This window comes from Barbus barbus, assembly GCF_936440315.1.
Source record: "Barbus barbus genome assembly, chromosome: 1".
Classification (NCBI taxonomy): domain Eukaryota; kingdom Metazoa; phylum Chordata; class Actinopteri; order Cypriniformes; family Cyprinidae; genus Barbus; species Barbus barbus.
In genome coordinates this window covers 27,774,741-27,790,848 of record NC_136729.1, presented here as the reverse complement: position 1 = coordinate 27,790,848, position 16,108 = coordinate 27,774,741, and positions in this window count along the sequence as shown.

Here is a 16,108-nt window from a genome sequence, read left to right as displayed (position 1 = left end):
AGAGACTGTGACTGTCACATCTGCCTCTGTGATCTTGTCTAAACTAGTAAGTGAGAAACGGGCGGGTGGAGGGATCTAGTCGTGCGTTCAGATTAGGTTGAGTTTAGGGACCGGGACTTGGGGCGGATGTATGTATCTGTCAGAAGTGCTTAGTGTTGTGCCCCATCGATCTAAGTGGAGAGAGTCAGTTTAGTAGGATTAGTTGCATGGAATGACCGAGCCGTTTTGACAGGGGACCTAAGATAAATACCCCAGGGTGCTTAGACAGAGAGGCAATTGCTGAAGTGCAGCCCTGCTTGACATTTGCTTTCGTTTATTTGTCTGCCCCTTGTCTTTTGTGAGGATATTGTTATTTCTTTGAATATGTCTACTGGCCTTCACTTTGAAAGACGTGGCTGACAGATTCTCACGCCAGGCCTCTGGTAACAAAATAAATTGGTCTGACCATTGATCCTTTTTTAGCCCTCGCTCAGAACGCCCTGCAGAACTTTTGTTCAAATTTGGCTGAATTTAATCTTCTTCCTAGCTTTGAAGAGTATTACTTGACCTAATTTTTTAAACTAACACATGAAAAAAACAAAAAACAAATCTGATTGCGACAAGGGGAAGAAATGTTAACGTTTCATATTGTGTTCTTGAAATGGTACTTAGGAATGTATGACATATAATTATACAGTATAAAAGATAATTGTTTGGAGACTGAGTCAAGAATTGTATGCTTAGTAGATCAAGGTCAACTCTCTCCACAAACTTTAAACTATTTTTTACAGTATTTTTCTCATTGTAGACATACAGTGCTACTGTACAATGCATATGGCTGAGGTGTCAGGTCTATTTCTAAACAAGAAATAAAACCTCAAGTTACTGTATATGGAGCAATCATTTCATGAGTTTCATTATCCATTAAAAATAATAATACTGGTAATAATTAGCCCAGTGATGGATTGCCACCTGTCCAGGATGCACCAGCACCCCCTTAAACCCTACAAAGGAAAAGCTGATGTGGAATATACAGGGGTGGACTGGGACAAAATTTCAGGCAGGGAAATCTCACACTCATCCAGACCATCCCATAAACACACAACAAAATTTGAAACCATGGACAACAATGATTTTTGTATGACCATCATCATCATCACATAAAAAAGTTTAAATCCTTAGACTGAGGCCGTGCAAAATAATTCAAGTTTATCACTTGAACTTCCATTTTCCTTTTTAGTCTCTTCATTTTCCCTGACATCTCTCTGTCCCTTATGTGTTTACTTTTTTCACTCATTTTTTTCATCAACACATCTCCACCTTGTTGCAAAACAACCACCTCATTATAATTTGTTTGCACATAGTATAAAAATAAGTATTACATTAGGACCATTTGTTATTGTTTTAACTTACATAAATGTCAAAATTGGTACAATAATAGCTACATCCTGAATATATCTTTATAGAAAAAATATTAACACTGAACATGTTTTTGCATTATGATGGGCCATGTTTTGTCCTAAGGAAAATTAACCATGTTATTATTAGGCCTATGGTAAAAGTAACCATGTTTTTTTTTTTGGCAGAGTGATTACTAATGGTATAACCAGAGTTTTACTACAAATATCATGATGAACTATATAGTGTAAAACCATTGTTAATTTGTGGTTACCATGGTTTAACTATAGTAACCATGTTAATTTTCGTTGTGTTGTTTTCTGCCTTAGCTCCGTCTAAACCTGTACAATAGTCTATTTACAGATGTAAATAAAAGGTGTCAGCACTTGAAGTCCTGAACAGGACAGCTTTGCTTCTCTGCTCCACCTGGTCGCTTCCACTCCAGTCTCAGGCTGTGTCCAAATTCAGGGTCTGCATCCTCCTTAGGATCCTTCCTACCCGGTTGAAGGAGGAGGGATCCTCCGACGTCCGCAAAACCCGGAAGTTGGTGTTTGTGAATTTGGACAGCCTACCCTTCTTTCAGTTCCCTCCCTTACCCGTTGCTCATATCCTGTCGCCTATAAGCAACCGTGACAGCGCCAAGCAAGAAGCGGGAAAATGGACAAACAAAGAGTTATTCTCCTCATTTTAATTCTTTTGGAAGAAATAAAGCAATTAAATAAATTAAATACTTTCTTTGCTCGTTGTCGGAGAGTTTTTTATATCAGACTACAAGACAGTTTTTAAGTATTCTACTAATTTCTCCTACAAATTCATTGAGCCGAAGCATAAACTTTAGCTTGTTTTGTCAGAGAAACTCCTCTCCCACTCCACTACCGCTCGCTTCGTCCGCCATTACGCTCTGCCGAAAAGAATTATGGGATAGGTAGGACGCGAAAGGATCCACCACACCCATCCTTCCAATTCGGGGAAAAGGAGGACGTATTTGTGGGCCGCATTTGAAGGATCCTACGAATTTGGACAGCCTTCGTCGCGGCGCTGTGACGTAACATCCTTCAAATGAGTACTCCGAAGGATGCAGACCCTGAATTTGGACATAAGGCGTTTCTCAATGTCAAGGAAGGATCCTCGGAAGCCAGAATTTCGAGGATGCTACGTCATCGACATCCGTCGAAGGACTGTTCCAATGTCGAGGATCCTCGGAATTTCAACCAAGGACTGAGTCCTTCGTTCGAAAAATATCCCATACACAGGAAAGGATGCATAAGTGTAGCCTTCGCGCTCTTCGCGCGCTAAAATCACCCACAATCCTATGCGCGCAGCTTTGCTATCTTGCTCAAAAATTCAAAATGTTGGACGTTAGCGGAGTCGGAGCGCCAACGGGGCAATATGCGTTCAAATGTAACTTAAGTATATTTACAAATTACTTAAAAAACATTTCTGGCGGATGCGCGGAGCGTGCGCGAGGCGAATCGCGAAGCCAGTCAAGACTAACCAATTCATGATTTATTATTTTAATTAGTTTATTATTATTATTATTATTATTATTGAATGGTGAATACGGAAATAATCACTACATACATTCGGCAGGCAACAAAAACAACAACAACAACAAAAATATGTAGGGCAGCGGGCCAAATTGTCTGCCAAGCCACCAATCCACCCCTGGGAATATATATAAAGAGTTCAGATGCAAAAGCCTCTAAGTGCCATCTGAAATTTTCTTCTAAAATGAGCATTTTCATCAGGCTCCTTTATTTATGTTGAGCTATTTCACTTTAATTGCATAGAAAAAGACCTATACATTGCCATTAGAGTAAAATTACTGAACCTATACATAGGAACCTGATAAAAATGCTAATTTTAGAAGAAAATTTCAGACGGCACAGAGGCTTTTGCATCTGAACTCTTCACATATATATATATATATATATATATATATATATATATATATATATATACACAGGTATATATACATACACACACACGCACACAAACACGAGGGATTTGTTGTGACTTCATTAAAACTTACTGTACCTTCTTCAAAATAAAATGTATTTCTAAAAATATAATTATTAAAGTAAATTCTTCAGATGTTTCTGAATACAAAAAATAGAATTTATATAATGATGTTATTTAATATAATTATATATGAATTTAATAATTTTCACTTATTTAAAATGTCTATAATAATAATAACAATTATTATTATTATTATTTTACCATAAGAGTTTATTTATAATTATTTATTAGTACTTATAGTTTAATCTTTTTAATATTTTATTTTTTAGAAGAAACATTTAAATATTTAAAAAACATATTTGTTTGCTAAGGCATACAATGTATGTTGACACATTCTTACATTTTTAATTTCTTTAGTAATGAGTTTTGTGCTTTTATTTATTTGGTGGTAAAGCACACTGGACAACCTGGGTTGTAATTAACGGTGCAATTCAAATAAAATTGAAATTGCCATTGCCATTAAATGTCTTCCTGAGGAAATGAAAATCTCTTGTACCTTTGGGCAAAAATAACATTTTGACTTAAATGGGCAAACGTATTTAAAAACTGCTTCTGTGGATTCCTCATTTCAGAAGTTAGTATTGGTGTACTTTATGCTCCTCATCGTCATCTGAGACCTCTCTTTATGCCTCCTACAGGCACAAACGTGGTGTTTAACCCTGCCGCTGTCCAGCAGACATTATCTGCACCATCACCCACCAGACCGCATGAGGCAGTGGATGCCTTGTGAAGTGTGTGCTTTAAAAATAGCAGGGTTCTTGTCTTCTCTCATTTGCCTTGGGTGAGCAGCCAAGCGCATGGATCCCTCAGAGAAAGCTGATGTACGGCATGTTTGAGGCGTTTGGACCGATCTTAACGAGACATTAATGTTCACTTAACGTGATCCTAAATCCACCCTGGGGCATGGTCTGGATGGAATAACTTGTTTGAATCGCCCTCCTTCCACTTTAGTCTTACTGAAAATGGCCGCTTTAAAGAAACCAGACTTTCATATTAAGCACAAATGATTTGTTGCTCCATTGGGGATGAAGCAATGAAAGCGTAAAAGTCTGTAATTTTTTAGCTTTGGTAACATGTCTCAGAATAATTGTGTTACGGTCATACCAGTGAAAATTAGTTTCAATAATGAAACATAAAGAACCCCTTCAAAAGCTAATGAGAAGTGCCTGAGGAATATGCATCGAATGCATCCTGCTGTTTGCAAGGCTTCAGCTAAATTATGCAGCATGAATACAAGAATACAATAGTATCAAGACATATTCATGCTAAGAATGTTTCTGCTTTTGCTGCCGTCTGAAGTTTAAATATGGCTTTTGGTTTTTTTTAGATTTGGGAAAAGTTCCATTCACATTGTTGTGATATTGGTTTCACAGATTCCAAACCTTTTGCCTAATTCAATCACAAAGAAATAAATACACTGAAATATCGAAGCCAGCAGCTAATTTACTTTTCAGGAAGCATATAAATGCTAATTTTATCACCTCATTCAACCAGGCGGCTAGACTAACAGAGCCAGCGCTTGCAATGCAGCTTCCAACAGCCAGTTAGCGCATTATTTTTGATGTTAAGATGTGTGAAGAGACGACCCGGAGCAGAGAGCTACAAAATAAGAATGCAGATGCAGTTGTAAGAGAAAACAGACCGGGGCAATACTTTCATGTCGCTTTCCTTGCACTCACATGTTGAATTCATTAATTCCCAGAACATATTCCCTTCAGGTTTAAGCACTTGAGAGAGTCAAAATTGCCAGAGAGTTTCATCATGGACCTACTTGCCCTTCATACCTTTTTCAATAACAAACGGGGGAAGCATATTCAAAGAGGGTAATCACAACATAGGGATTGCTTCATAGCGGGAAGGCAGAAAATACATGCGATTTTGTAAATATTATTTCAAAAGCAACATGGTTCAAAAGCAACATATTCACAAAATATTAATTGTACTTTGTAACATCCCAATCAAAATCTAACAACTACGGTGAAAGATCGAAAGCTTCCGTGCATTCCTCCATGACTGTGTTCGGGTGTGAGATTCACAAAGGGAGGGCTGTTGAGGGCGACATCGGTGACATGCTAGGGGAATTAATCACGCAGAATGAATCACGATACATTTTTATCTTTGATGTCACAACCCCATGTATGGTATACAGAGTATCACGCCCACCGTGATTAGTAATACCAGCTTCAAAGTCTCTGTTCTCCCCTCCTACACCTTTCCAAAACTGAGATGTCTGCTAATCCCATCACTTCAGTCCTAATCAAGCAGCTCCAGCCCTGCAGTAATTTCCGCAACGCCAGCCCCGGCTTCCTCCCAGATCCAAACTAATCTTCGGCTCATGTCCTGTGTTTGAACCTTCAGAAACAGAGGCTCGGACCAGCACCCCTGAACTTTTAATCGCTGATTTGTGCTTTGCTAACCGATTACGCACACATGCTGAAACGTGCTGTCAAAGGGCAGGGATGTCGCAACTGAAAGCACATCTTGGTGTTCATTTGCAGGTAATTGGGGACGATGATGAAAAACAATTACTGTGAAAGGTTATTTTCTCATAACACTGGTTTCGCTGAGAGGCTAAAGCTATTTGGATTGAAGCACACATCTCTCACACAGAGACTAATTTTGTCAAGTCTCCGGAGTGTAACCATTTCAGCGTGAGCAGAGACAAACGTTCTGAACTGGCCAGCTGTGTTGGATCCATGGGATTTCCATTCTGTCAACAGGAAGCTTAAGGTTAGGGGCTTAACCTGTGAACTGTCGGTTCCACTTTTTGAGTATAGGCCTGAAAATGACATTTCCAACTTAAATTGTTATAAAATTTGAATGGTTTGGAGCAGATACTTAAGGTCGGTCTCTTTTTAAAGAAGACACTTAGCAGATTATTGTAGATGTGAAAAAAGTATATTACAAAAAAAGTTATGGAAGTTTTAGTTTATGGAAATATAAAATGTAAAAATTAAAATATTTATATTTTATATAAAATATATATTTTACAAAACATGTTTTACTCTAAAACTTGACATGGACATGAATGGCTGATTTTTCATGATTTTATATATGTATCACTATTTCAAAGTAAAGGTCTGATGAGTACTCTTCTTACAAATTAATAAATTACGGTTGCTCTGTAAAATATTTCAAAAATCAGTCACCATATATGAAAACTAGAGTCTTTAAGCTTTCAAACGATATATAGTTTGTCAAGATTGCTTTAGGTTCAGACTAAGATATTACTGTTTAAAACATGTAAAACGTGACAGTTAAAAGGTTAAATGGGGATGTTGCTACTGTTTCAAAAGGAGGAAGTGAATAGACCTAAGGCTGAATGATGCATTCCTTAGCTAGAAGAGAAACATAACTCCAGTTCACTGGGGACTTTGAGCTATGTCTAGGCTTCTTTTTTTTTTTGCACCTTCATATCCACTGGACGAAAGCAGTGTGTCTGCCGCGCCACACGGATGCACTGTTTTCATTCAATTCAAAGCGTAAACAAATGTAGAAGATGTCTGACCCGATTAATCCCATTCAAACCTATGGACAGCGCGGAGCTGTTTGGAACTATTGAGAGCTCCATGAACCACGTGACCGCGCGGCGGCGAGACCAAAGCGTGTCGCAACTCTGTTTCTCAACGACTCTGGCCTTGACGATGAGGAGGTTTCAAATCACTGCAGCTGCCTCTACAATTAAATAACGAACTCGCTCAAACATGTATGGCTGTATAAATCCAATTAAGCTACTAGAGGTAGTATCAGTAGCATCCATTCAGGTTGTAGCAGTATTTGACAGAGAGACTGCCACTTTCCCGCGAGTGGGCGTGGTTTCAGCGCAGACAGCGGACACGCCCCCAGCGTTTGAGAGCAGAGTCCTGCTTATTTTTCAAAGATTTAGATAACTTATTTTAGTTACTTGGCTATGAGGCGCCACGTAGGATTTAAATCAAACTTCGCTTATCAATACATACATAAAACACGTGCATATACACCTATATACATGTATACTATTGGATGTTCAATATATATATATGAAATACACGTGCACACTAATATGAAATCCATACCAATACATATTATGTTAGTAATGAATGCATATACACTTGTGAATAACTTGCATATACATATAAACTTGATCCATGGATACACCTGTAGACTCTGGCTAATACATACAAACACGATCCATACACCCACAACGACACACGCACATACATATAAACTCGATGCATGCATATACACCTGAGTGTTTATAGGTGTGTCTGCATGCAGCGAGTTTATATGTATGTGCGAGTGTTTATAGGTGTATATGCATGCAGCGAGTTTATATGTATGTGCGAGTGTTTATAGGTGTGTATGCATGCAGTGAGTTTATAATAATGTGCGAGTGTTTATAGGTGTGTATGCATGCAGTGAGTTTATATGTATGTGCGAGTGTTTATAGGTGTATATGCATGCAGCGAGTTTATATGTATGTGCGAGTGTTTATAGGTGTATATGCATGCATCGAGTTTATATGTATGTGCGAGTGTGTATGCATGCAGCGAGTTTATATGTATGTGCGAGTGTTTATAGGTGTGTATGCATGCAGTGAGTTTATATGTATGTGCGAGTGTTTATAGTGCAGCGAGTTTATATGTATGTGCGAGTGTTTATAGGTGTATATGCATGCAGTGAGTTTATATGTATGTGCGAGTGTTTATAGGTGTATATGCATGCAGTGAGTTTATATGTATGTGCGAGTGTTTATAGGTGTATATGCATGCAGTAAGTTTATATGTATGTGCGAGTGTTTATAGGTGTATATACATGCAGCGAGTTTATATGTATGTGCGAGTGTTTATAGGTGTATATGCATGCAGTGAGTTTATATGTATGTGCGAGTGTTTATAGTGCAGCGAGTTTATATGTATGTGCGAGTGTTTATAGTGCAGCGAGTTTATATGTATGTGCGAGTGTTTATAGGTGTATATGCATGCAGCGAGTTTATATGTATGTGCGAGTGTTTATAGTACAGCGAGTTTATATGTATGTGCGAGTGTTTATAGTACAGCGAGTTTATATGTATGTGCGAGTGTTTATAGTACAGCGAGTTTATATGTATGTGCGAGTGTTTATAGGTGTGTATGCATGCAGCGAGTTTATATGTATGTGCGAGTGTTTATAGGTGTATATGCATGCAGTGAGTTTATATGTATGTGCGAGTGTTTATAGTGCAGCGAGTTTATATGTATGTGCGAGTGTTTATAGTGCAGCGAGTTTATATGTATGTGCGAGTGTTTATAGTGCAGCGAGTTTATATGTATGTGCGAGTGTTTATAGTGCAGCGAGTTTATATGTATGTGCGAGTGTTTATAGGTGTGAGAGATGATTAGACAGCTTCTTTTCTTTCTCTTTCTTCTTTATCCCCTGTATGCCCTGTTTATCTGCTTATGCTTTCACTGGTGGCTTTAGTATAATCTTTAGCCTTAAGAACCAATTTAGTGGCCCAGTCGCTCAAAACACTGTGTTCAGGAACTTCCATCTGGGCGATGGGTGATAGGGGGTCATGTTGTTGGACAACACCCCACCCCCTTGCCAATGCAAATCCGCACTCTTTCTGATTTTCTTTCTCTCTAAGCCAACCGACCTCGTTGTTACAAATGACAAAGTTGTCTTTATATTCTCAGGTCTTCTGCTGCTATGAGGAAGATCACAAAAGACAGTTGAATAACATCTGCGACTCAAACCAGATTGATATTTTCTCTACATATTTGTTCCTTCTTCACACTGTTTAGAGAAAAGTGTGATTTCTGCCTTTCAGAAGAAGGCGAATGACCCGGTGGAAAATGCGAACTGAGAGTACACACTTCACATGGCTGTATTTCCTGAAAATGTTCTCAGGACTCAGTGCTTACTAATGCCGCATTGAGGAAGCTGCTGCTGAAGGGCCCCATTTGCCGCTACACTGAGAACTGAGTCAGTGCAATCCAGCAAGAGAGAGTAATACTGCTCTGAAAGCCTCTGTAACCCTGAGTCACAGCAGGTTGTTTTCTGAGGGAGAGTAATTTGTATGGAGCGCCTTGCCTTATAAAAGATGGACAGGATTGGCTCAGATATCCATTAGAGAGGACTTTCTAAGCCTGTTATTAGAGGAGAGAAGAGGGATCTATTGAACGATATCAGGGAGATTTTGAGTTTTTAGTGAGATTTGAAAGCCACCCCCCTTCCCACACCTTAGCGATTTGCATTCTCTTTTGTGGTATTATCAGGGACATTATTACATTTTCCCAGGATTTCTGTCGTGAGACGGTCTAGGCGTTTGGGCTTCTCTGGGAGTTGGAACTTCATTTTGGTCATTAAAATTGGCTAAACATTGCGTCTGACAGAATGAATGATCTAAAATATCTATTTAAGTCTTTTAGTCACTCGTACAATTGACATGACAGAGTGGGTAAACAGGCACAAGAGCTATATTCCTGCATATGCTGTTTGAGCGGCATAGATTTAGAGTGCCGTCATCCAAACAGGCTTTTGGGTTTGTTATACCGCTGCAGGCTAAGTCTTAACTGAAGCATAATTAATGAATAAAGTTCACTCCCACATATTATGGATTATCTCTAAATATATATCACTAATTGGTTTTTTACATTACACTACAGTTGACTGTTATTAGCTCATATGCTTAGTTGTCTTTTTGAAATAGAGAGCGTAACCATTTCAGCTGTGCTGAAACCTCGTCAACAGATTATTAATGGTATGAATGGAATCACAGTTCCTGTGTTATTTTCAGTGAGAACATGTAACTTTATTCTTCGTCGTCACCTTTGCCTATGAAAATTGAAGAATTTGAATTTGAACATTTTTGAATATGAAATATGTATATATTTAAAATACCAAATCTTAGCAGCAAATCAACATATTAGAATGATTTCTGAAGGATCATATGACACTGAATGACTGCTTAAAATGTTGCTGTCACAGATATAAATGGCATCTTACAATATATTCAAATAGAACAGTTACTTTAAATCGTAATAATATTTCACAATATTATTGTTTGCAGTTTTGGTGAGCATAAGAGACATCTTTCAAAAAAAAAAAAAATCCTTCTATCTTTGAAACAATACTGTATATTGTGTATTAAAATTTATATAATTTATATATACAGTATATTTATATATACAGTATATTAAAAAAGATAATATACATTTATTTCTAATTTTGGTCATGATTTTGAATTTGGGTCTTGCAAGTGAGACTGCGAGACAGAAGGAGTGTTTGTGGTGTTGTATGTGGGGGGAATTAGGGCATAGCACTCCAGCCCGTTTATCCAGTCACCATGAAGTTACAGCCATGCAAAACAAAAGCTCATAAATTATGCATGCCAAACATAGAAATAAAATTAAAAGCACTTTCTCAATGTCTGTGCTCAATGTCTGTCCTTGAATATAAAATATATCTGAAGGATGGTCTTATCAGAATCGTATAAAAATGCTAAACAATAGCAAATCTATAGAGTATATAAGAAATAATAATCAGTTTAAAAAGAAAAAGTATTCAATCTTTTTCTATAGCATGCCTTGACTTCAGAAGCACTGGATGAATAGATGGATGTAAGGCTGCTTGATTCAAATGTACAGTACTGTATCTCTGATATTATAATCATCTCAATCGACTCTTCTCTAGGTGTGACATTAGAATGGGTTACGTTCCTAACAATGGTATAAACTCCACTGCTGGAGAGAAAGGGATTCTGGAGAACAGAAGTCAAAACAAATGAGAACTCAAAAACAAGTGTATTGACATGGCAATGCAAAGTGCCAGATTATCAAGGTTAAAAATCTAATCCCTTTATGTTTTTCATCTCTTGATTGCTTCACCAAAGCCACTTTCCTTCACTTGGCAGAGTACACACCTTGCGACCTGCTTTTAGTCCAGATTAAGAGAAACCCTAATCCCATTCAGAGGATCTGATTAAACCGCTGCTTCGAGAAGTCCATTCACGCCCTATTATTTTATCTCTTTCTACCCCCATATTACTAACACAGAAAATAATTGTATTTTTTTGGCATTATCTTTTCTTTGAGAGAGAAAAGACCAAGGCCGTTTCCTCCGAGGAGGCAACAGAGGCAGTGCTTCCTCAAAACATCGGATGAGAGAAAAAAAAAAAAAAAGAGTAGTACAAAAATAAAACAATGCAAATATTACAAAATATAACATTTAACAAGTGCATAAATAATTACATTTTCTAAAGAAAACTGACACTAGCAGGTTATTTACAGTGGGAGTCCGCATCTCTCTCGCCTCCCCTGAGCCCACTGAGTTTTAACAGACCCCCTAAAAGGGTCTGTAAAGGGTTTGGCGGTGGGTTATTGAGAATGAATGGGGGGGGAAGTCACGTGAGAGGAGGATATGACTGGTTATGATTGGTTCATGCGATAAATCCCGCCTCTTGTCAGTCTGAATGAACAATATGTAAGCAATAAGGTACGAGAGGGCGTGCTGTATAGTGTATACCGCCTCGAATATCTTATTGCTTTTATAACATGGTTATCACACAATGAAAAATATTAAAACCAAAAATGCATGTACTGATACATTACACAGAAAACTAATAAATACAGTAATATTCCCTCCTCACTTCGGAAACTGTGAGCTTCCACACAGAAACGCGCACGTCAACGTTTATCCTGCAGGAGAAGAGTTTTTTTTGACAGGGGAAGGGCATGGTCTCAAAAATTAAAGATGAATGATGCAAAACAACACCAGCAGGGGTCACTCATGCTTCATTAAACAAATAACAAGCAGTTAATTTTGCTGAAATACATAATACAAGGAACAGTTTTGACACTATGCAAAAGATTGTTTATGTTGCTAAGAGTGGTTGCTAAGGTTGTTGCGCAGTGATACACAGAACTGTGCTTTATCGTGAATAAAACCAAAGTCTTTTTAAGGCAAGTCATGTCACTCGGTGGCCATCTTTGAAATGCAAGTGCAGCTCCTATCTCTTTGAATGGGGAAACATTAAATTCTCCAAAACTGGTCACCAAGCTTACGGTTAAATTTCATATTTGAAATCACCATTGAAATCTGACAACAACTGTATCATAAATGTTGTTTATTTAGCTCAAATAGTCTTATTCTATAGTCTATAAAACACAGCTGATGACCAGTCAGAATTGAAGACTGGAACTAACCGTTTTATAAAATGGTGTTAATTAATTTAATTTAATTTAATTAACATCTAATTGAAAAAAAGTATGTAAACAAGTCAAATACTTGGAAATAAGGCTTGAAATGGCCTGAAAACACGATATGTGGGAGTATTCAGTGAGCAATAACCTATTTAAAGTATTTACTGAGCTTTGATGACTGATGATTCGAAAAAATTCAAAAACTGTTAAAAGTTAACTGTTAAAAATAATATCATAAACTCATATATAAAATATATTGTTCAAATTATTTTTTAAAATAATTTTTATTTATTTATTTAAAATTTATTTTACTGATAGTGCAAGTAATGTTTATTTAACTAAGAAAATGTGACTGGGACATGAACCACTGTTCACACCACTTCTTTTTTTTTTTAACTAATTAATTCTCTGACATCCAACTGACAATTACTTTGAATGTAATCTAAGAGGAAGAGGAAGAGGCAAGCGAATAATCCACAGAGAGATGATAATCCAGGCACGGTACAAACAGAGTTTAAACAACAAGATGAGAGAGCAATCTAGGACAGGCAGGCGATCAGGAAACAGACAATCAGGCAAAACTAGACGTGACTAAACTGGACAAGAGCAAGGAACTAGGAGCTAGACAAACTCGATATCATTGCGAGAGCGATAAACACAGACAATACTTAGTGATTTGAGAAGAATCTAAGTGGGTGTTATATAGTGTGTGTAATTGACTGCAGGTGAGCGTGTGATTAGTGAAATGGCATGTGGGAAATGTAGTCCGAGGTAACATGAAACAGTCTGTGTAGCGTGAGAGTCAATATATTGGAAGGGCAACCTCTGGTGGCAATCGAACGGAAGGCACAGGCGGGACAATTATGTAGCTATTATAAAAAATATATAAACATTCAAAATATAAATAAAATTCCAAATTTGAAATGATAATAATAATAATAAATAAATACAGTAACACTTCAACTTTATATCCATTTCAACCAGTTTTATAACTACAGAATTTTCCACCACTAAAGAGTATGTTTATCTGTTTTTCTTTTTCTTTTTTTCTTTCTTGTTTATCTGATGACTAACAGATGACTCAGCTCAAGGAATCAAGGGGTCAAGATTTGGCTGGTTAACATGGCCCCGTTAGCCCCTGCTGGTAGATGCCGTGACTAAACCATCTGCTTCCACAAGTAACTTTATTCACTGACGTGAACATCATTCAGATGTAGCCATGTACTCTGGACGGCTGATTTCAAATCTCATATTTCTGAGTATCTTGTGTCGGCAGAGCAACAGCCAATAATGACACTATTGTGTTCTGTAGAGCTGCTTGCAATAGAAATGAAATCCTTTTGAAACATTAACGCTGCTATTTTCTTGTACACTGCTGCAGCTGCTTTAAAACAATCTGCACTGTGTAAAGTGCTATATAAATAAACGTGACTTGAACATTTTAATGAATTTCTCCAGGTTTTTCATACCTTTTAGCAAGGAATCACGAATCAAGGAAGAAAGGCGAGGGTGTCTGAGATTCCCGAGAGCTTTTATAGCTCTGTATCGTCATCTTGTGGACAAACGCGATTCTGCCGCTTGTATTAGAGCATGTTCTCACATGACAGAGGAGGAGAGTGCTGGAAATTTGAAATGCTGTAATTTACTTGTAAACTAATAATCAAAGACCTTTTCAAGAAAGACAGTGATTAGCCTGCAAGTGACTATATGTCTTCATCAAGGCTTCTCTGTCAGTTTAATTTCCATGGCCCTCATTGGAGCATCACCAAATGGCATTGGCTGCCATATTTGAAGAGGCAGTGAGCTATTCTGTGTAATTATCACTGATGTGTATGCTTGCGGTGGAGTGGCTCATTCTAAACTTGGACAACATTCAGAGACAGTTATCTGCACAAGCTCTGGGATATCACACAGACATATGCAGATACACAGGCATGGACACGTTCACACACAAAACACCCACCCACACAGAGGAGGCAGAGGATGTTAGATTAACTGACAAACACCATACTGTTTTTTTTTTTTTTTTTCCCGAAATATTTTTTGCCATCTCTCTGTGCGATGCAGCTTTGATAGTTGCTGTAATATTTGTAAATTTATTTTACATGTTAAATGCAGATATGGCAGTGCACGCAATACCTCCCGTGCATATGCCCACAACTATCATTCAAAGAATTGTTGGATAAAAGAATCCTACTAAAAGATATCATGGTTTACATTAAACAAAAATATTCTCAACATTCTCTGACTATTATGCACACAGTAGAACATTCCTGTCACTTGTTTAGTTCAGTTGTTTTGCCTTTTCCCACAGTGTGTTTTTGCTGTGTTCAAAAAGATCCACAAATGCCACTTTATTGGATACTACTCAAGTCTGTCATAAGTAAATCGCATTCCCAACTATATGGTAAAACATAGAGATTTAGCATCACTAATATCTGCCATAATTATTATTTTTTTTATGATTTTAGACATATTCAAAGAGTCAGAAGACAAAATATGAGGTTCACTTTGAAATTACTATTACTATTTTTAAATCTCTGTAACCCCAAACATAAAAACAATAAAGTCAAGCTCAAAAGAAACATGAGGGGTAACTGTATAATTCATCAAGAAACATCCAACTTCACTATATTCGTAAAAAGGCCCTAGTGCCCTTCACAGAATTGCATTGTGAGATCATATTGCATCACGAGCAGCATCAAGGCCAGAGGACGACTCACACTTGAAAAGGACTCCACAAAGACCTAATTAATTTAATAAAAATAAAGTTGAACTAAAATAAGCCCAGTAATTTCAAAGTAAACATGTTAATGTCAATTGTGCTTTTGGAGGAATCACTATAATTCATAAAAGAGACCTAGCAGCAAGTATGATCAATACCTTCAAAGTTATGTTAGGTTACGTTCATCCCTACAGACTTTTTATCACAGAATTATGAACCACTCAATGACAAAAGATAATTAAAAACAAAGGCTGTTTATTTATGTGAACAGCTAGCATAATGACTCACAAAATCATTAAAAAGCATTTGCTAAATTACAAATAATGAAGCAACGTCTTTAAGACAGATGTGGTGACTGTGGGGGAAGTGAAGTCATGGCTGTCAGATATTTCTAATCTCCTATTTCTAATCTAAAGTTTGCAGAAGAACCATGTTGAGCATCTAAATCTGTCTTTTTGTATTTATCTAAAGTGTAAACTACTCATCACTTGTAAATGTGTTACACACCTGTTACAAATGATCTATAGGTGTATACAAGACATTTACAAAGCTTTCTGCGTCCCCTAATCTAAAGTGTAAACTACTCATCAGTTGTAAATATTTTACAAACCTTCCGGTGACAGGTTGTTTGTGTGTGTATATATATTTACGCACACACAACTGGAAACCATAATGTTTGTAAAACATTTACAACTGATGAGTAGTTTACACTTTAGATTAGGGGATGCAGAAAGCTTTGTAAATTATTTATAATGTTTATTGAGATAATAGTACAATGTTGACATTTCAATGATTTATAAGTGATTAATAATATATTAACTAG